The following is a 20882-nucleotide window of genomic DNA, read 5'->3' as shown; positions in this document are numbered from 1 at the left end:
CCATTTTCTTCCCCTTTTGTAAAAGATCTGCACACTAAGACTCTCAGACCTTTTATTTCCAGTCACCAGAGAGTCAGGAGCCATCTCTGGGGCTCAGAACTGCCCTGGCCTCCTCATAGTGACCTGCACCATGGGGCTGACTTCAGTTCCCCCTCCCCTCTGTGCTGGCCACGGGCAGCCAAGGGCATCACTTGGGACTGTTCAACAACCAGGTAATGCCATTAATGGAGATAGCTGAGTCTTAACACAAGTAAATTCAAGCAGCAGCTGAGAAATCACCCAGTCCTACTCCACAGTCCAGCAACAAGACACAGACACAGCTTTTAATATCTCAAAAATGTGCACAGGGGAAAACTGTGACCAAAATACTCCTCCCCTCCACCTCCTGGCAGGCTATGCTTCAATGGCAGCTGGAGCTTTTTTGGTTTCTCCACGTTTTTTTTTTTCATTTTAAAATGCAGAAGACTCACTGAGCACCACCAGCAGTAAAATACCCATGTCTGTGCCCAACACCTCCCCAGTAATTTCTCCAGCTGTATGGAACTTCAGCTCTCCAGAGGACAGCCAGTGCTTCTCGAGGAATCTCACCAAACACATCTCACTGACCATTGCTACTTCACGGGCTTCATACCCAGAAGCAAGAAGGGCCTGAGAAAAAGATTGCTGGGGGTATAAAAACCAGAATCCTGACATCCAGTTCCCGCCTAAAGTAAGCAGACATCCACACAGCCAGTGGCTACTTGGACTCAAGGAAGGAAACCTCCAGTCCCAAGAGAGCATCCCATCATCCCAGAGACACAAAAGGATGCTCAGAGGAGGAACACAGCTAGAGAGGTGGCTGGCTGGACACTTCCAGTTACACTGCTAAGGAGGACCATGGAGGGGGCTTCTGGCAAGTAGGTCTGCAGGCACAGGCACAGCTGGGAGGTTTCAAGAGAAGAGTAATCAGTCATGCTGCTCCTCCTGTGAGGCTGACCCCAGCTGCTGCTGTGCAGGACAGAGCTCAACCCTCCTCCTGCTCCTGCATGGGCTCCAAGCAATCCCCCAGGCACTCCCAGAGCTTGGCTTGGTTGTTCACACATCTGTAGTTCCAGGTGAAACTGCTGCAAGCCTGCCATGAGGGCAGCTTTTCACACAGGGCTGCGCTGGCACCAGACCCACCACCTGGGTGATTTCCAGCATCTCATGCAAACCTCCGGGACCTCCACGTCACCCAAAATAAAGAGGAAACAATGGAGAGGCTGGTTAAAATAAAGCAAGGAAATAAAAAAATCTGTGGCAGCTCCTTCAGACAGGCACTGCTATTCACCAAGTAACTGCTCTGTGAAATAGCAGAGGGGCACGTGGTGCTGACCACCCTCCCCAGGGCTGGCATCCTACCGCAGCACACAGCTCAGGACAGGCTCCGTGGGCAGCAAAGGGCACAGGCTGGCAGCAATGCCCAGCTCACCACCTGCTCTGCCCTCTGCCAGCCATGAGGGACTGCCACAAACCCACCCTGCCGGCCCTCCTGCAGCACTGCTGTGGGGCACTGTGTGCCTCTTGCCCACCATCCCCACTGCTTGACCAGTAACACACCAAGCCAGTGCTGCCTCCTCCAGCTGTGCTGCGGGCCCAGCACCGTGCCCACAGGAGCTCAGAACGTACACCTGCCTACACCTTCACAGCTGCCTCTACTTGGACTCTCTAGAATTACAAACCCTAGCCAACACGACCAGCCCTCCAGCCCAGTGCTCCGTGCCCCAAAAAGCAGCAACACCAGGAGGGATGAGAAGGTGTCTCAAAACAAGGACCAACCAGCTCCATTTCTCCAGTACCACAGCACAGGTCTCCAGCACGACGCCCTGCTGGCGGGTGCTGAGGTGCTCTGGACAATCCCTCTGCTCCACAGCTACCCCCAGCACAGCAGGTACTCCCATTTAAAATTTAAGGATGCAACAATGCTCTGGGGATTTAAAACATGTTGTGATTTTTCACAATTAACCTCCACTTACAGTCCCTGCATGTGAACTACGCATCATCCCATTTCATCCTCCAGCTGAGGCAAACACTTGGTGTCTTGCCCAAAGTCAGTGTCAGAGCTGAAACGGATCTTTTGACTTCCAAACAAGCTCACGGTGTTAAGCTGCTTTTAACTGTCTCTATGGAAGATGAAAAACACCAAGAAGAAAGGAACTGGGGAAGGAAGTATGTAAGACTAAAAGAGACAAAATTAACAGGAGAAAATTAAAGAGGAGAAATTTAGGCTTTGACATCTGAAGCAGCTGTGTGTAGGAGCACATGTCTGGGTGCTGCAGACCCAGCTTCCAGAAGAATGGCCAGAGCACCCACTCTCAAAATCAGATGCAAAGGCACTGACTGCAGCACCCTGGGGACACGGTGAGCCCTGCCAGCCCCTGGGTCCCACTGGGCGCCTTCATCTCCAGTGCCTGGGCCCAACACTGCCCTGGGCACCTGCAGTGCCCCAGCCCAGCAGCACCAGGAGGGACGCCCTGCTGCTGGCTCTGCTGCCGGCCCTGCTATTGACCCTGCCGCCGGCCCTGCCGCTGCACGCAGCCCGGTGTGAGTGACATGGGCCCGCACCGTGCTGGCGGCCGTGGTGCCTCACTCCGACACCAACAAAGCACAAGGTTAATTTGAACCTCACAGCCCTGCTGCTGCGCGCTTGTGCCTCCTCCTCGCCCTCCCTCCCCGCTCTCCTTTCTGTGCAAAGCCTGACATCTACAGTTCTGTCTGGCACAGTCAGGGGCTGCGGTGGGAACCGTGCAAGGACACGGGGACATGGTGGCCGGCTGCCCTGTGCTCCCCAGCCTCAGCTCACCCACACGGCACGGCACAAAGCAGCCTCAGCCCCATCCGGGGACACGCACCAGGAGCCAAGACCGCCCAGCAGCACCACTCCAGCAGCCAGGAGCACACTGCTACAGCTCACCCGAGAGCAGCTCCTGCACCGGCACCGACACCCAGCCCTGTCCAACACGGCACAGCCCAGGAACCACAGCCTGGCAGCATCGCCTCCGCAGCCATCGTGCGGGAGCCTCCTGCACCCCAGCACGGCAGAGCCCCTGCTCTGCTTTCCAGGTGTCCAAGGGGCTGGGCGCCAGCCTCTGCAACACCAGAGGTACAGCGAAAATGCACAAGCTGCTGTGCACAGCCTGAATCCAGAATACCTTCACACTGCAGGAGCAGGGCTGGTTTGCAGACTCTGCAGCTCTCATATACCTAGTAGCTCCGAGCACTTCCCTTGCTCTGTCTCCTGAACCAACCTTCAGGCCTGGCGACATGTTTTTTCACCACATGGTACCTCAGCAAACACACCTTGGGCAGGAAGTCCTAGATTCTGCATCATCTCAAACAACATGCACCTGACCGCGCTAGTGAGCCCAAACGACCTGCACCTGATGGCAGTCAGCCAGCTGTGCCTCTTCACCTCCCCCTTCCTCATTCAATTCCACCATAACAAGAAGACCCAAACCCTCTGAGCCCAGACGTCACAGTCACTCAGGAAGCCCAGCCCGGCCCAGCAGGATCAAGCACGCCATCGCCATGTCACCATCAGCCATGTTGTTTGTGCGCCGAGCCCGCATCGAGCGCCGCTCTGTTTGCACAAGGCAGCGCGGAAGGAGGGCTAAACCCCCTGCCACCCAACCAACCTAACCAGCCATTTCAGAGCCAGGCTGCCACCAGCCAGGAAAGCGCAGCTGGAAGCCTAGGGTGAGCCCAAGGCAGAACACAGGGACCTGAGGGTTTGGGAATAGCTCCCATCTTTCCTGGGCAGGGACCCGATGCTTCAGCAGGCACGCTTGGGCCACGTAAATAAACTCTAAGAGCTAACATGTTACAGGCCCTGCAGTCTCCACTTTCCCAGACACCATGGCGGGTGGAGGACAGGAGAAAACCTTTTACCAGAGCTGCCAAGCACATTGTCTGCTCTAGCATTACTGCCAAGCCAAGGAACCTGCACAGCTCGGCCCTCACCAGATTTAATACCTGAAAGCCTGGCTACCACAAGGCCAGCATCCTCATGTTCAACAGTAAATTCAGAACACTGTGAAATGTTTGTTTTCCGGGGGGAAAAAAGAAAAATACTGCTGGTCCTCTTTGCCTTTTCATAGCGAGATGCATGTTTGGCACTTGTGACATAATGAAATTACAATCAACAGCCAAGCGTCTCTCCCAGCAGCAAACTCAAGGGCAAAGCTGGGGGGCCGCAGCCTGCCAGCAGCACCCGCTATCCTCCCACTGTCCCTGCACCTCAGCAGTGCCTGGAACACGGTGGCAGCCACCACCAGCTGCGGCCTGCGTTGAGCTCCCTTCCTGACATCCCCAGCCAAAAAGTAATTTTGTGTGGGATCGAAGTAGGACTGTGCTCACAGCCACCTCTGGCACACGCACGATGCACACCTGGCACTCGCAGCCCCGCACACAGCCAGCGTTGCTGCGGCGACGAGCACCCACCTCCCGCACCGACAGATGGACACGTCTGTCCGGCACAGCCAACAAGGAAGCGCTGGAAGCTCTGGCTTCTTGCCGGCACAGCGAGACCTCAGCAAGACCCGTAGCATCTCCAAGGGGAACGAGGACGGCAGGGGCGGCCGGGGCTGGTGGGATCTTCAGCCCAGCAGCAGGACCACTGCCGGCAGCGAGGGAAGCCCAACTCATCCACCCTGTTTTGGTTTTCTTGGTTTTTTTTTTTTTTTTTTTAAACTAGCTGGAATTTATCTATTTCTCCAAACCCAAGCTCGGGAGCAAAGCAGAATGCCTGAATCGTAGATCAGAGACAAAGCAGAAGGCGAGCGGGCGGCCTGCTCCCGCTGCCCTCACCTCACCCCTCGGCGCGAGGCGGTTATATTTAGGTACCGCCACGGTCTGCGGTGCCGCGGCCCCCTCGGGCACGGTGCAGAATGCAGATTTTCCAGACAACAGACCACAACAGCTCCGTCAAAACCATTAGAGGCTGCAGCGCCCAGGCCTGCGCACAGATGTTTTGATTCCCACTCTCCTGCCACGACAGCCCTCGACAGGCCCATCACTGCCGCCATGCGCTGGACACCCACCCTGAATTTTGGCTGTCGAGCAGGGAGGGAGGAGGGAAGGGCAGCCCTGCTCCCCAGAGAGAAGCTGCTCTCTCTAGTCTCCCCCTGCACCTCCCCAGGGGCGGACAGCCTCCTCCAGGGCTCCCAGTCGGCGTGGGGAATGACCCACCCTTAAGGAACAGGAGCAGCACAGCGGGGACAGCCCCCACAGGCACCTGCCGTGGCCCCGGGGGCCTCTCCCAGGCTGAAGCCCCCACAGCCGTCAGTCGCAGGAGCCTGCAAGCAGCACAGGGGTCCGGCACATGCTGAGCCAGAGGGACCCGTGGTGACCCAGCTTTGTTCACAGCCCACTTCTCCTGCCAGCCGGACGCACCCACGGCTGCACAGCCCCCAAAGCAAAGCCACACAAAGGCCAAACCTTGGCCACGCTCTGATGAAGGGATGCAGGAGCTCTGGAATGCTCAGCCTCTCCCAAGCCTGTCCCTCCAGAATCGATCTCTGCAGCGCAAACACACCTCCAGCCCCGGCAGGGCCGGCGCCAGCACCCACAGAAGATGGTTGCCGAAAATTCTCCCACCACAGATGAGAAAGCAACGCTGGCAGGGAAATGCTCCCACAAGGGATCGAGCCCCCGCAGAACAAAACACGGCACGTGAATAAAGTTGATGTAAAAGCCCACTAGTCCTTTTCCTGCTTCTCCATGTAACATATTTTTTCTTATTATTACTGCTATTACTGTTATTTTGGAAAGCGGAAGGAGGTGTTAACAGGGAGGCTGACGCAGCCAGCTGTGCGTCCATCAGCTTGGGATTCAGCGATTCCTGCTGAAGCCTTTCAACCACCGGCCAGGCCCAAAGCAAATCTGCCGCTCCTGGCCTCTGGCACGACACCGACAGCACCCGGGGCGGGGGTCAACGCAGAGACGTGAAAGAGGAACACACGCCTCTGCTTTTGTCAGAGCAGCCACCGCTGGGCCCGGTGTGACAGCGACCGCGACAGGGCCGGGCGATGGTGCCAGGCACACGGGGCCGCCCACACCGCCCTGGCCTGCCAAGCAGCACCTTGGCTGTGTCCTGCGGGAACAAAAGGCAGCAGCAGGGTGGGAGGGAGGGAGGGTCCGGAGGCTCTGCAGCTGAGGACCAGAGCTGCTGCGGCCGGCACCGCGGCGCGGGAGAGGGGCTGGAGCCAACTTCCTGCTGCCCTCTGTTCACAAAATGACCGCGTTAAAAAGAAAAGACAAGGAGAAAAAAAATACAAATACAGCAAAGCAACTTCTGGGGCCAGATGCAGAGTTTCGCTACCCTCTAACGTGCCTTTTCTTTGCTTTTGTTCCAGTGGAAGACAGCCTGCGGAGCGGGACCGGGCAGGAGGCAGCTCAGGCAGCCGCACAGGGGAAAGAAGCCTGGCGAGGCCTGGGCCTGGCCGCAGGGCCGGCGCTCCATGGTGGTGGGGAGCCCAGCGTGACCCTCTGTCGGGGCCATGGGACACCCCCTGTCCCCCCTCCCGGCTGCTCCCCGGCCTCCGCTGCTGCGGCAGCCGAAAAGCCACGCTCCGTCTTCGCTCGGTGCCGGACCAGACAGTGCTCCCTAATGAGGGAGCATTACAATCAGCTTGTAATGCTGAATTTTTAATGCTGCCGAGGGCTCTGTTACATAATAAAGGGGGAACCGGGAGCAGAGGGCGGCCGGTGGGGCGGCCCGATCCCCCCGGCCATGCAGGTGGTGGCCCCGGCCCAGCGGGCACCCCTCGCACCCCCTGACCCGCCGCTTACCGCCAGCGCCGCAGGACGGGGCGCGCTCGACGCCCATCGGAGCTCCTGCCCTGCCGCCGGGGTTGCACAAACTTTCCTCAAGTGCGTGGAGGGGTGATGCCAAAACGCTGGCTCCGCACTCTGCCGCGGCTCGGCCGGGAAATGATTTAAAAGCAAAGTTCACGAGCATGTTAACGGCATGCTCTCGTATGTCCCCGCACACACGGGCTGCGCCGCGCCGCTCAGTAATACCCTAAGACTGTAAATCTATAACCACTGCAATGATTTAGTGATTAAAAACATGATAACATATTGTGTAACTGCAAACCACAGAATCCCTGCCAACTCTCCTCCGAGATACAGGAACAAAAATACAGAAAATGTGTTGCTCGCAGCGGTCTTCCTAAACTCGATGGAAAGATTTTAATAATAATGCAAAAAAACCCAAAAAAACAAACCCCAAAAACAAAAACCCAACCCAGACATTAGAAAAGGCTGGATATAAAGCAAGGGTAGAAAAAAAAATATTTAAAAGATGGAATTTTAAATACGGATCTTGCTCTAACAAATTACAATCTAAACATGCCTCGCTTTTTTCTCTTTTTAAGTTTGTCGTAACTGGAATAACTGGTCTTGTGTGATGTCTTGCATATTCAAAGTGCTTTGTAATAGGATACGGAGACCAAACCTTATTTGCCTAAACTCAATGGGTTTTATTTTTTCCCCTCTCTCCCCCCCCATTTCTTTTCCTTTTATTTTCCCTCCTCCCCCCCCCCTCTCCCTTAACAGGGGGAGGGTGCAAGGGGGGGAGGCAAAAGGAAGCGAGGGCTTTAAGCTGTAAGGAAAATACCTGAAAGGGGAAGCTACAATCCGTAATACAGCGAGGAAAGCCAAATATTATACATATATTTTTAAAGGCAGCTATGGGAGTTTTGGCCTCTAAGCAGCCAACTTGACCCCATTTTCTCTATTCTCCTATTTCCTCCGTCGGAGGATTCCTGCACCTTCAGTTGTATTCGAACTCAATGTGACCCTAAGGAGGGAGTCACCGAGTCTCCAGAAAATTGCTCCATATTAAACAGGAGCAAGAAGAGGAGAAAGACAGCCGGCGCAGAGGGGACACGGTTGCGTTAGAGTCCAGGACATACTGAGAGCAGCCCCAAGCACAGCGGGAGAAAGAAACAGACCTTGCTCGGAATCAATTTTTGTTTGTTTGTTTTAAAAAGAGGAGGCGGGGGTGGGGGGGGCGGGGGGGAGGGCGAGAGGAACTGAATAATTAAAAAAAAAAAAAAAAAAGAGGACAAAGACACAAACGCAACACAAATTATAAATAATTCACAGTCCGAATCCCGCGTGTGCGTGGCACCCACGCACGCCGTGCACAGCCAGGGCAATACATTACACACACACACACGCTCCCCTCAGAGGGTGCGAGCGGCAGCGGGAACCCGAGCGCGGCGGGTCCCGGCGGGGACCGACAGCGACCCGCGTTTCACGTAGCGCGACAAGCACCGGGCGATGCAGCCCCGAGTCATTAACCCCGGCCCCGAGCGGGCTCGGCCTGCGGTGCCGCCCGCCCCCGCCGCGCTCCCGCACCGAGCCGCCCGCGGGGAACAAGAATCGCCGCGGCTGTGCGCGGCCAGGCCGTGCGGGCCGCGGGGCGCGGGGCTCCCCGGGGCCGGGCCCGCCGCCGCCGGGGCAGTTTTCGGCACTTTCTTCGCCCCTTTGTTTTCCGGCGCGTCCCCGGCGCGGAGCGGTCGCGGCCCGGCGGGGTCCCGGGGGGCGCGGGCTCCGCGCGAGGCCGGGCCCCCGCCGCCGGCCCCGCGGCGCACAAAGCGGCCGGGCGGGCGCCGCGCTCGCTGCGCGCCCCGCGGCCATGGCCGGCGGGCGGGGCGGGGGGGTCCGCGGGCGCGTAGCGGCCCCCGCGGCGCCGGCACCTGCGCGTCCCCGGCGGCGGCGGCGGGGCTCCGGGACGGCGAGCGGCACAAAGTTTGCTGGGGGATCCGGGGCGGTGGGTGGGAGCGGACGGGAGGGGGGGCCGGACCAGCCCCATGCAAAGCAGCCCGGGCGCCCCGAGCAGGAGGAGCCCGAGCGGGGGACAGGGCAGAAAAGTTGCCACTTACGCGGTCGCTGCTCCGGCGGCGGCGGCGCTTTTAATCCCGGGCGGCGGCGCGGGGGCTACAGATCCCATGCAGGCTGCGGCGGCTGCGGCGGCAGGAGCGCGGGGCTCCGCGGAGGGGCCCGGGGCAGCAGCAGCGGGAGCCGGGGGCAGCAGCCGGAGCCGAGCGGGAGCCGCCGCCGCCGCCGCCGCTGCCCAGCAGCAGCATCGTTGTCGGGGAGTTTGCAGCCCCCCGGAGAGAGGGGGCCGCGGGCGGCGGCAGCAGCAGCGGCGGCGGCGGGTCGGGGCGGAGCGGCGGGCGCGGAGCGGAGCGGGCGGCGGGCGCGGAGCGGGCGGCGGGGCTGGCGGTCGCCGGAGCAGGAAGCGCCCGGACTCAGATCTGATGATTGGGAAGAAAAAAAACTCTTTGGATCTTTATTCTGCTAATTAGTTTCCTGCAAAAAATGGCTGATTAGTGCAGTGCGCATGTGCCTCATTACCCAGGCACGACGGGAAGGGCTAATTAGCCACCTTCTGGATCAATAAGATTCAGCCCAGGCGGCGGGGGAGGGAGCGAGCGCGCAGGAGCGGGCGGGGGGAGCGCGGCGGCGGCGGCGCCGCACCGAAACTTGGGGCAAGCGGCCGGCCCCCAGCCCGCGGCGGGGGGGCCCGGCCCGGCCCCGCTCCGCGCCCCGCCGCGCTGCCCCGCGCAGCGCCCTGCCCGCGCCGTGCCGCGCCGTGCCGTGCCGCGCCGTGCCGCGCCGTGCCGCCCGGGGCAGGGGGCGCGGGGCCGGCCGGCGGCTCCGCGCCGCTCCGCTCCGGCTGCCGGGACCTCCGCGGGGCCACCTGCCCCCGCGCCCCGGGCGGGGCCGCGCCGCCCCGCGCAGGGCACAGCCGGGGCGGGCCGACCCCCGCCGCCGCCGAAGTTTCCCCGGGAGCCGCTGGGAAAGTTGCGTCCGGCAGCGATCCCAACTTTGCGCGCCGGCCCCGCCGCCGCCGCCCGCAGCATCCCCGCAGCATCCCCGCGGCGCGGCGCGGCCCCGTTCAAACTTGGCGGCCGCCGCTCCGAGCGGGCCGGCGGATCAATGCGGCCGCGGCCGGCCGCGCTGGGAGCCGGGCTACAGGTTTCACCAGCCATCGCTGGCAACAGCTTTGTCATTTTCTAAAAATAAGAAGCTAAAAGTTATTGTAGAAGAAGGGGCTTTTTTTGTCCCCCGCACAATGTGCCTTTTGTGAGTTTAATGCCATTCTGGGGCTCTCTATGGCCCCGGACAATGGGGAACTCCAGGAGGCGGCTGTGCCTCTGCCTTTTTTCTTTCTTGCTTTCTCTTTTCTTCCCCCCACCCCCCTCCTCTTTTTTCCCCCTTTTTTCTTTTTCTTTTTTTTTCTTTTTTCTTTTTTTTTTCCTTTTTTTTTTTTTTTTTTTTTTTTAGGAGAGGATACAACATTCCTCCAGTCCCACCAGAACCTCTGCTTTGATTAAATAATTATTTCTCTAGCCTAACGGTAACGTTTTTCACTTTCTGCTCGGGTCCATGTCTGATTATTATTTAAAATTTTTATTTCCAGGAGCTTGTCCCTCCCCATTCCAGCCCTAGCGAGAAATGTAGATGATCGCTGGGAATGTGGGATTTGAATTTTAGAAGGAGGTGAACCAGTAAAGAATCTCTATCCAGGCATCAGGAATATGGTTTTTTTCATGTTTCTGTAAGAGGCTATTTTTATTATTAGCAGAAATGCATCTAAATTAAATAATGTCTTGAAAATCTAAAGGAGCTCTTTTTTCTTTCTTGCTTTTCTTTCTTCCTTTTTTTAACCTTTTTTTTCTTTTTTTTTTATTTTCATAATAACTCAAATAATTATCTTCACGGTTTGTTTCATAGCTCTGAACGAGGAATGCAGTTGCGGTCAGTTTTTCCATTTGGGAGAACCTTAATGTAGATGTATTTTATACTGCAAGGTAATAAACTGCATGTTTGTTAGTACCTATTATAATCAAATGTCTTGAGCTTTCCCTGTTTCTTAACGTGGGGGCTGCCATTTGGAATTTTGACAAGTCCCTTTAAGTGGGATGGGGGTGAAGGAAGAGGACGGGTGATCAGGAATTTGCCTGTGCTGTTGGTGCATTGCTGGAGGTGTCTGGCGCTTGGGAGAAAGTCGCAGGTTTTGGGACTCAGGGTTCGGTAGGTGCCACGGTTCTGGGGGTGTTGTACCTGCAGCCCTGGTGTGCCCAGTGACCCAGACGTGCTGTGTGTGTCTTGGTGCTCTGATTGACTCCAGAGGGGGACCAGTTTGCGTTTAAAATCTGCCCTTAAAAATCTGTCACTCCCTGCTTGATACATGTCTGGTTTTATGAAAGAATAATTGTTAATATACTCATCTTTCGAAAAAAATAAACCAAACCAAAAAATAAAACATCTCCCCAAAAAACCCCACCAAAACAAAACCAACGCCCCCCCAAGAAACCCCCCTCTAAAAAAAAAACAAAAAACAACCACACAACCCCAAAAAAAAAAAAAAAAAAGAAAGAAAAAAAAAAGAGAAAAAACCCAAACAAAAACCAACCAAGCCCCAAAGCACGGAGCCCTGTGGGAATCAGAATTTTTTGGGGCTGCTTGGTACGCTGCCTGGGAAAGTGCATGTAATTTGTAGCTGTTCTTGCTGAACGTGAACCAAACGTGGGTTGAGGAAGAAGTTGAGGTGAGAGTAAAGTAACCCTTGTCTTTAGCACTTGGGATAACTTAGAAAAGTGCCTCTTTTCCCCTGAGGCGGTGGATCTGGTGGCCCAGGCTGCGGATGCTGCCTGTGGCCACACTTTTTGCAGAGCAAAGCAAGAGGAAATGTGCGGGGAAGTTGGGGAGCAAAGGAGTGCCTGTGGATGCTCCAGAAATAGGCACCTCCACAGGGACGTGTGCGAGCGCGGGCTGGAGCCACGGATGTTGTCTCTGCGCTCGCATCGGGAATTCGAGCTGTGTGCCGCTGTCCTCTAATTTCCCATGACAACATATGGATCCCATAAAGGCAAACATGCCGAAGTGCATCTGTCTGGGTAGTTAACACAAACCAAACATCCCCCGCTCGAGATCCCGCTGCTGCTCCGGCCGCGCTGCGCGCAGCCCTCCTGCCCCAGCCCCTGCGCCTTTCTTCTCCGCCGCGCTCCCGGCGCAGCCCGAGCGCCCGGCAGCGAGCGGGGCAGCGGGCGCCGGGCCAGAGGAGCGCAGGGGTTAAGCGGGGAGAGGGGCGTGCGCCCCGCGGCCCCCCACCCTCCTGGGAGCTGCTCCAGCCCGAGCAGGCTCTGCCCCGGGGTCAAGTCCTAGGACATCCTTCCCTCCCCTCCTGGCAAGGCGGCAGCTCAGGCTGGGAAGGGAAACAGCAGATGAGCAGAGGGCAGAGGTTTGCCCCTCGTCCTGGACGCGGACGTCTGGAGGCTGGGGAAACAGAGAGTTCCCAGTTTTCCAGGTTGCAAAAAGAGGTGATGAGGGGAGGCTGTGTGTGAAAAGAAGGGAAGGAACAAGTGACGGCTGCAGGACCAGCGGATAAACCACTACGCAAACACCGAAACACAGCCAAGGAATTAAGGGATAATTCGTACAGAAATCGTTAGGTATGATTACATGTATGTGCACGTGTGTCTCCTCTAAAAAATTTACTTTCCATAAGATTTCTTTGTTCTAGACAAAAAGACAATCCTGGTTGCTAAAATATAAAAAGGGGCTTCCCTTACTTTAATTAGAAATTTTGATACAGCCTCATCTGCAATTGTGTGGGTGCCTCTTGTTTCTATATGTGTATCTCTGCATACGCATAGATGGGATTTTGGGTTCAAATAGCTTTTAATGTGCTTAGCGGAAAGAAGCTCTTAGTATCAGATCTGCAGGGAAAATAAGACTGATTTTTCCCATAGGAAACTTGCTAAAGACACAGCTGAATTATTAGATTAACCCGTTTTTTTTGTCTCATGGCATATCTGATGTATTTGCGCAAAGATTTGTATCATTTCATTTCTATGTTATTTTGAACAGACGGAACGAATAGCGGCGCTTTCAAGGGAAGTTATTATTTGCAGAAATGTATACAAATTGAGAGGAACAACTTTGAAGCAAAATGTTTTTCCAAGGCAGTGAATATGGCTTTTTGGACAGGACTCTCAGCAAGAATAGCTGTTATCTTTAACATGTAAAATGGGGGCGAGCAGCTCTGGTTCCCTGGACTCTGCAGCGAGATCAGGTCTTCCCCTGGAGACATGACCTGGCTGCCAGGGGCTCAGGAGGCAGGGGTGGGCCAGATTTGCATAGGTCTGTGGTGAAACTCGGGACTCAGCTGAATTGTAGGGATCCCTGAGCATATCCCACTGCTCCCCACCCAGCACGGGGGGACTGGGCCAAGGCTCTGCGGTGCTGGAGGCTCACAGGGCACAAGGGGCTGATGTATGGGGAGAGCTAAACAAAAGTTCCAGGCTATCTTTTAAAATTCAAGCTTTAAAAATTATTGTTGGGAGGGGGGAGATTCAGCTTAGAAAAAGTCTCCATAATATCATCCAGTTCCATAGCTGTGTGCTTCTTGGAAATGTGTCTGAAGAATCAGAACAAAGCATGGAAGGCCAGAGTCCTTGAAGGAGCTCCAAATGATAAAGTCTGCCATTCATTTTAAACACTGCGTGCATTGTGGAAACACAGGTCAATTTGAAGGCATTTGTCAGATTTCCAGTTCCCTCTGCTCCTTTGCAATGGAAATTTGCAATCAAATCCCTGTGCTGGAGTTAGGATGTCTGCCTTGATCAGTTTGTATGACTCTATGCCCAAAGCACTGGCCAGGTAAGCTAGCTTTTCCTTTGGAAAGTTTGCTTGTGAGGAGTTGAGCAGGAGAAGGGGGGAAGGTTGAGGGGAATCGAGCTGGGGCAGATGTGTTTGTTCTGGGTTTGGAAGGGGAAAGGGCGGGCAGTCGGCAGCGATGGATTGCACGGGGCTTGCTGAGCCGCAGAGGCGAGCTGATACCATTTAGAGACGCCCAGCAAGAAGCATGGAAAGGGATATTCCAGCAGCAGCACAGTCATTGTTGGGATGCAAAAATGCAGCACGGCTGGAGAGCCACACTGCTGAGCAATTTCAGCCAGATAGCAGGGATTTCTTCTGGAGTCACGTTTGCCTCAGTTACTGGGGGGGGCTGCTGCCCTTATTCCTGAGACATGGGGTGCTGGAGGGGAGAGACTATTCCTCTAGAAGAAATGCTGTAGGATTTGGGGAGGTTTGGGCTGAGGGGGATGTTCAAAGGAACATTTATTCTTTTGTCTCCAATCTATTTCTGGGGCTTCACCTGATTATTAAAACACATCGTGCTCCAGGCAGTGGGAGTGACAGGACCTCTGTGGGCTATTCCAGCTGTCCCCAAACCTGGCAAGGCTGCTGCAGGCAGGCTGAGTAAACACCCCTCAGTCAGACAGCAGGTTTGTAATGTGCATTTGCTTGTTTTGCAGGCCGTAACACGAGTGGATGTGTTTGCCATGGAAATAAACACTTGGAATACATCTATATGTTTCTTGGCTTTTTGAGAGAAATGAAGAAAAAAGTCTTGGCATTTAATTAGAAGTCACTAACCTGATAAATATTGAACATCATTTCTTTGTGAGCGGCTCCATGCGCTCAGAGTACTCTATGGATGTATTCCACAATTGCACTTATTTAATGCCTGTATCACCTCGTGTCTATTGTATTTATGTTGTCATCAATGTCAGATTTTAATTAAACAATTAAATCACTGTCAGAGTAATTTCCCTAGAAAACTATTTTAAATGAAAAATCCCACAATAAATGTTTGGGAACCATCTTAAAGGGATAAAAGAGGAAAATAAGTTACAGAATAAAATTACAGTTTCCCCAGAATTAGGGAAAAAAACCCCATGTTTTCTGCATTGAGAAGAATTCTGGACTACAGGGTGGTTTCCATGGAATTCAGAGTCTGTCAGCAGGGAGACCAAGGCACCTTGGCTTGTCTGGGGGCTGGTCTGGGTCTGTCAGGTGCAGTGGCTGCACAGGGACCCCGGCCCAGGGCTGGCAGTTCCTGTGCTCACCCCCCCGCTGGGGCCAGGAGCAGTGACAGCAGTGCAACCCTCTCATCTCTGTGCCAGCCAGGTACCCAATGCTCCTCGCAAAATAGTCCATCAGCCTCCTTTCTCTCCGACTTATTTCAGAATTAAGCTGGAGATTTGCAGGAAAGTCTGCATTGAATTATTCACCAAGTTAAGCACCAGCACCAGCTGCACTTACTATATAGTAACCACGTCCTCCACCCCTGCATCGTAAGCAGTGAGAAATCGGATCTGACATAGCATCTTTGGCGCACTTAATCAAACAGTTCATCGTTATCTCTTTGTAAATATCTGCTCTTATTCCTCTAAAACCTGTACTTCTTTGCTCAGAAAAATCACAAACATGAGATGCAAAATTCATCAGACAAGATATCTGCAGGAATCACGCTCCCAGCTGCACGCCACGATATTACCTGTATTTAACATAAGCACATCTGACATTTGCGGCACGTGAGCGGCGCATATTGAAATTGGGGCCCGGGCTGTGACCGCAGCGCCGCGTCCCCCGCAGCCATCCCCGGCCAACAATGCTTCCATTTGTGCCCCGGGAGGGCCCTGCTGAGCCAGCGGGGCTGGGGGCCTCGCTGTGCCCCCTCCCCAGCGCCCGGCCTCGGGGGAGCCCTCCCAGCCCAGCGCCCATCCTGCCACGGCAATCCTGGACAGTGTTTCTTTTAGGTCCACGCTGCGCTTTTGTTGGAATGCAGCTTTGCAGATTGGGTTATGGCTGGGCTGCGTGTGGTTTCTGTCAGCCCTGAAGTGTTTTACAGCTGGAGATGATTTTGGGGGGGTGGGGAGGGGACACATGCAGCCTGTCCACAGTCAGGTCTGATGTTCATCTGCCACTGTCTCTCTAATTTTTTTCTCCATGTCTCCATCAAAAGGTAAAGGTGGCACTGGAGGGGGTGATGACGACAATGGCAACACCAGGTCCATCCCTTCCCGCTCCTCGTTTTAGCTTGGTTCTCCCCAGAGCAAGCAGAGCCCCGGATTTTCCAGCAGATCCCTTTTCCTCCTGTGGCCACAACAAGCCCAGGTACCTGGTTGTGCTGTGCCCAGGCTGGGCAGCCCGAGCGCTGGGCACAGGCTGGCTGCAGGCAGTGCCCTGGGGGGACTCCTGCCCCGGCCAGCTCCACTTGTGAGTTCAGGGCACACAACCTTTAGCCTAAATTCAACCAGCAAACCCCAAAGCACTCCCTCCATCAGTCCAGAGCCGTGGCAGTCTCCGCAGTCCCCTTGGCTGGGCAGGCCCTTGCCTGGACCCATCCAGGGCCACCCGCACGGTGCCCAGAGCCTCTGCCACCCGAAGGGCCTTGGCAGAGCATATGCAACCAGAAACACATTTTTTATACACGGGAAAGGGGAAAATGGATGAGGTTGCACAGAACCCTCCTCCAAGCAGGAGAGGCTGTGCTGGAGGAAAGTATTGCTCATAATGACACTTAAGCCCAGACACTCGAATGCTAAAGGTTAAACTTACATTCTTCAAGAAAGGGCTCCTTGCCAGCTTGAACTGTGTTGTGTGTTCACTACTGCCTCCTCCTCCTCTTCATCCACTGTCAATCCACTTTTGGTATGTTTTGAAATAACTGAGGTTTTGGGGTGGATTTGTTTCCTCCCCTAATGTCTGTTCTCTGTACCAGTTCTCAGCCCTATGTCTGTCACAGAGTTAAAAAAAATTTAGATGTCAGTTTAATACCTGTACAAAAGTGAAGTGTTTTTTTCTTAGCTGCAAACCACTGTAGCTTCAATCCATCAAAGACCAGCCTCAGCATATGTTCTGTCCTCCAGTGACACACAGTTCACATAACACCATCCTCCACCTCCTGTTCTCAGCTGAATAACCAGAACGAAGATCTGACAATCAGGCTAAAACTGGAATTAAAACACACATTGAAAAACTAATATACAGTAACAATAGGGTGGCAAAATCAGTTTGGGGACAATCCCCACCAGGGCCAGAGACGAAACTGATGGCAATGCTTCCAAATGCTCAAGCTAAGGAAGAAGAAACAGGAAAATGCCCACCCAGGAGTCGCACTTTAAGATGAATTTCAGCATAGTATGAAGAAACAGACATGCAGTTTGGATGCTACATTTAGACCTTACTGATCAAAGAGCACCTTCTCCATATACTTTCATGCTTCTCCCCAGAGATATTTCCCATAAAAAAAGAATAGAACTAATATTACATTGTGCATGCCTTCTAAAGCAGCCTCTTTACACAGCCTCATGCAGGCTTTTCGTAGAGCATCAGTCAGGTGAAAGCACAGAACACGGATCCCTACATCTCAGCAGCAGCAGCAGGTAGAGGAGACCCAGACAGAAGGCTGGATCAAAGGCTTTGAGGAGGAGCATGGAAAAGAGCCAGAGTGAGCTTCAGAAGTCAAACGCAATTTTTATTTGGGTTCAGAGATGATAAAAGGCCAGCGATGTTCATTTTCCTACTTCCTGCAGCAAGGGAACGGGGGGCTGCAGGGCTCCGCAGCTCGCTGCAGTGTATTTCTTGGCACAGCCCTAATTGTATCTCCTGGTCCCAGTGGAAGTTCACGCTTTTTAATATCTCTTATTGCTTCTGCAATTGCTGCCACCAGTCAGCAATCACAAACAGGAAGCCGTGAGTCAGCAGAGCCATAACCCGTGGGCTGCCAGCGGCCGGAGGAGAGGGACGCTCCTGGAAAACACGGCAAGGGCCGAGCCGGCTGGGAGCCAGCCAGCCCCAGGAGCTGCACCGACCCTGGCTGCCAAACCGGCCCTTCAGCTGACACCAGAACCTGGGACAAAGGCCCCAAACCAGCCCTTCAGCCGACACCAGAACCTGGGACAAAGGCTCCTTCAGCCGACACCAGAACCTGGACAAAGGCCCCAAACCAGCCCTTCAGCCGACACCAGAACCTGGACAAAGGCCCCAAACCAGCCCTTCATCCGACACCAGAACCTGGACAAAGGCCCCAAACCAGCCCTTCAGCCGACACCAGAACCCGGCACACAGGCCCCTTCAGCCGACACCAGAACACGGCACAAAGGCCCCAAATCAGCCCTTCAGCTGACACCAGAACCCAGCACAAAGGCCCTGCTGCCCTGGGTGCCTTCGCAGAGGTTTCCCTGGGCTGGTCCCCAGGGCTCAGGGCAGTCATGGCAGGGTGAGAGCAGACAAGGACACTGGGTCCCGTTGCCTCTCTGTGCTCCAAAAGGCAGATTTGTTCCCCCATTAGGGAGAGGCACGGCGGAGGAGGCAGCAGTGACCCCTCAGCTGGGATAGTCAGCATGACCCCGTTTTCACACCGGCGGCACCCAGGGCTTGGCCACACCACGGCTCACGTAGCACGGGGAAGCAGATGATCTATTCCCAGCCTGGTTTCGTCTGCTTCCTAACTGTATTTAGCAGCGAGTTTACTCCAGACTGAGCCTGCGTGAGTAAGTGTGTATGTAAGGGCTGAGGATTGGCTGCAGCAGGCAGAGGGTTTGCTGAAAGGCTTGTTAAGGAAGCACTACTGACCATGCAATCCAATTACATAATGCTTCAAAAAATAACCATGCTGGGAGTTGGGTCTGGGCTGTGCATTTTGGCAGCAGAAAGAGGTATCAAATGTTCATCTTCCAAACCAAAGGCTGACAGTGTATTCGTGCCACAATGTGACACTGCACCTCGGCAGTAAACTGCTCGAAAGAGGAAACTTGCTTCCCGGGGAAATGCCTGCTGTTCCCTTTCAAGGCAGTGCTGCACCCTGCAGACCGACGTTATTTGAGTCCTTGTAAAATTACCACTAATCTCTGCACTCAGGATGCCTCGTGTTTTATGGGCACTCGTATGACGGCAGCTTTGTTTTCTGGGGGGAAAGCAGAGTGCCGAGCAGGGAGAAGCAGGCACCTGGCCGTCAGCAGAGGCTCTCGGGGGTTTTCCTCAGCTCTCTATCTTGCAGTTCCTCTCTGCCACTCTGGACAGGACAGACACACAGATGATGCACAGTATTTACAGGACAATGTCTGGAAAAAATACCCAGTCCTGCCTGAGGAAGATCCAGACCGAGTCCCACTCCAGGCAGAGCCTGCGTGGAGCTGTGCACCCTTTCTGCCGAGATGGATGCTGGCGGAGGGGACCGAAGGCTCACACTCCAGGACGGCTCCATCCACGCGTTGTCCGGGATTTAGAAACCCTGTCTCCAAACAGCACTGGCAGCTTTTATCGTAGTTACTAATTTAACTGCTGGGCTGCTCCGAAGGCGTCACAGAGAAGGCGCATTTCTGGTGAATGAGGCAACAGCAAACTAAGGATATTGTGAGCCGCTGCGCAGCTGCCTGTACCTGAGCCGTGGGGCTGGGCTGCCGGGGATGCTGCATGCGGCTCTGGCCCCTAGCCCTGCCTGGGCACTGGGGATCCCAGGGCCGGGATCGCCCCGGGCGCTGCCCAGGCCGGGAGCCCCCGGAGACACGGGCGAGCCCCGCGCTGCTGCCGGGCTCGAAGGGGTTACGGGCGGCTCGTCCGGCCGGCCCGCCCCGCCGCCGGCCCCGGCGGTTCCCGGCTGTTGCCGGCTGTTCCCGGCTGTTTACCTGGCAGCGCCGGCCGGAGGCCGCGCTGACATCACCGCCGCGCCCCCTCCGTCCCTCCCTCCCTCCCTCCGCCCGTCCGTCCGTCCGTCCCGCCCGCCGCGGGGCCGCCGCCGCCGGGGCAGCGCTCGGCGAGCCCGAACGGCGCGGTCACCCCGCAGGGCCGCCCCCCCTTCCCCGTGCTCCCGGCCCAGCCCGGCCCGGGCACACGCGGGGCCCGGCGCTGCCCACCCACCTGGCTGCCACGTCGCAGCCGCGTGCTGGCCCGGGGCCACCATGCTGCCGCTGCTCGCCGCCGGCACCCTGTGCCCGGGGCTGCGCCTCGCCGGCAGGCCCGGGGCCCCGGGACACCAAGGCCGGCGGCGCAGGTGCTCGCTCCTGCGGGGGCTGCTCCGCCAGCCCGCGGCCGAGCTGCTCTGTGGATGCTTTCTTGGTGCATTTGGGCAGGGAGCCAAAGTATGCAGCTTAAAGGAAATGTTTAATAAAGACACAGGAGCCTCAAACTGTTTATTTTTCCTTGCAGAAAGGTGGAGAGACGATGTCCCTGGAAAGGCTGCCGGGCCAGGCGCGGGCCGAGGCCCAGCCGGGGCTGACGCTGCCTCTCACCTCTCCCTCCCCTGACAGCCCCGGCCGCGGGGTCATAAACCGTGGGGGGAAAAGGCAGCCTATTAGTAACTCTATTAAGTCTCCATTAGTTAGGTGTGAACTCATTACTCTAATATACCTGGAGGTGGGATCCCACTTGCAGGACATTAGCGCTGCAATAAGCACGTTTACCACCCGAGCTGGACCGAGCGAGGAGAAGATGGAGCAAAGGACAGGAGCCTCTCACACCTGGGGCAGCACCCGCCGCAGCAGCGCCACAGAGAGCCCTTCTTGCCACGCCTGCCCTGGGCAGCTGAACTGTCCCACACAGGCCTCCTCCCTGTCCCCACGGTCGCAGTCCCTAAAGCAGCCCTGCAGTAGCGACGGGGCAGCCACAGACACACAGCCTGCTCATCTGCTGCACCATGGGAAGCTGCTCTCCCACCCTGTTGTAGGAGCAGTCATTTGGGTTGGAAACGTTCCCCAGCACTGCCAAGGACACCAGTAACCCATGTGCCCCGGTGCTGCACCACACAGCCTGTAAATCCCCTCCAGGGCTGATGACTCTGCCGCTGACCTGGGCACCCTGTGCAAGGCCTGCACAGCACTTTCAGAGAAGAAATTTTTCCTGATTGCTAAATCATAGATATCCTGAGCTAGAAGGAACCTACAAGGAACATTGAGTGCAATTACAGGACAGGACAGACCCAAGAATCCCACCACATGCCTGAGAGCTTTTCCAGCCCTTCCTGAATGTCCAGTCTCAACCTCACCTTTGCTTGG

At 55.8% G+C, this 20882-nt stretch overlaps 1 protein-coding gene and 1 long non-coding RNA gene across 2 annotated transcripts in view; both read right to left on the bottom strand.

Annotated features, from left to right (window-relative positions):
• Positions 1-8983, bottom strand: part of ZFHX3 (zinc finger homeobox 3) — a 123866-nt gene extending 114883 nt beyond the window's left edge. The window contains exon 1 of the mRNA XM_063168255.1: positions 8910-8983. The gene's annotated coding sequence lies outside the window, so the exon portion shown is untranslated. The remainder of the gene's footprint in view (positions 1-8909) is intronic.
• A 266-nt stretch (positions 8984-9249) lies between these two features.
• Positions 9250-20882, bottom strand: part of LOC134424089 (uncharacterized) — a 68091-nt gene continuing 56458 nt past the window's right edge. Inside the window, exon 3 of the long non-coding RNA XR_010029333.1 lies at positions 9250-9284. This is a non-coding gene — a long non-coding RNA (uncharacterized LOC134424089). The remainder of the gene's footprint in view (positions 9285-20882) is intronic.

Source organism: Melospiza melodia, chromosome 13 (genome assembly GCF_035770615.1).
Source record: "Melospiza melodia melodia isolate bMelMel2 chromosome 13, bMelMel2.pri, whole genome shotgun sequence".
Taxonomy (NCBI): domain Eukaryota; kingdom Metazoa; phylum Chordata; class Aves; order Passeriformes; family Passerellidae; genus Melospiza; species Melospiza melodia.
The sequence above is the reverse complement of the archived record's forward strand: the minus strand, read 5'-3'. Positions and strand labels throughout refer to the sequence as shown.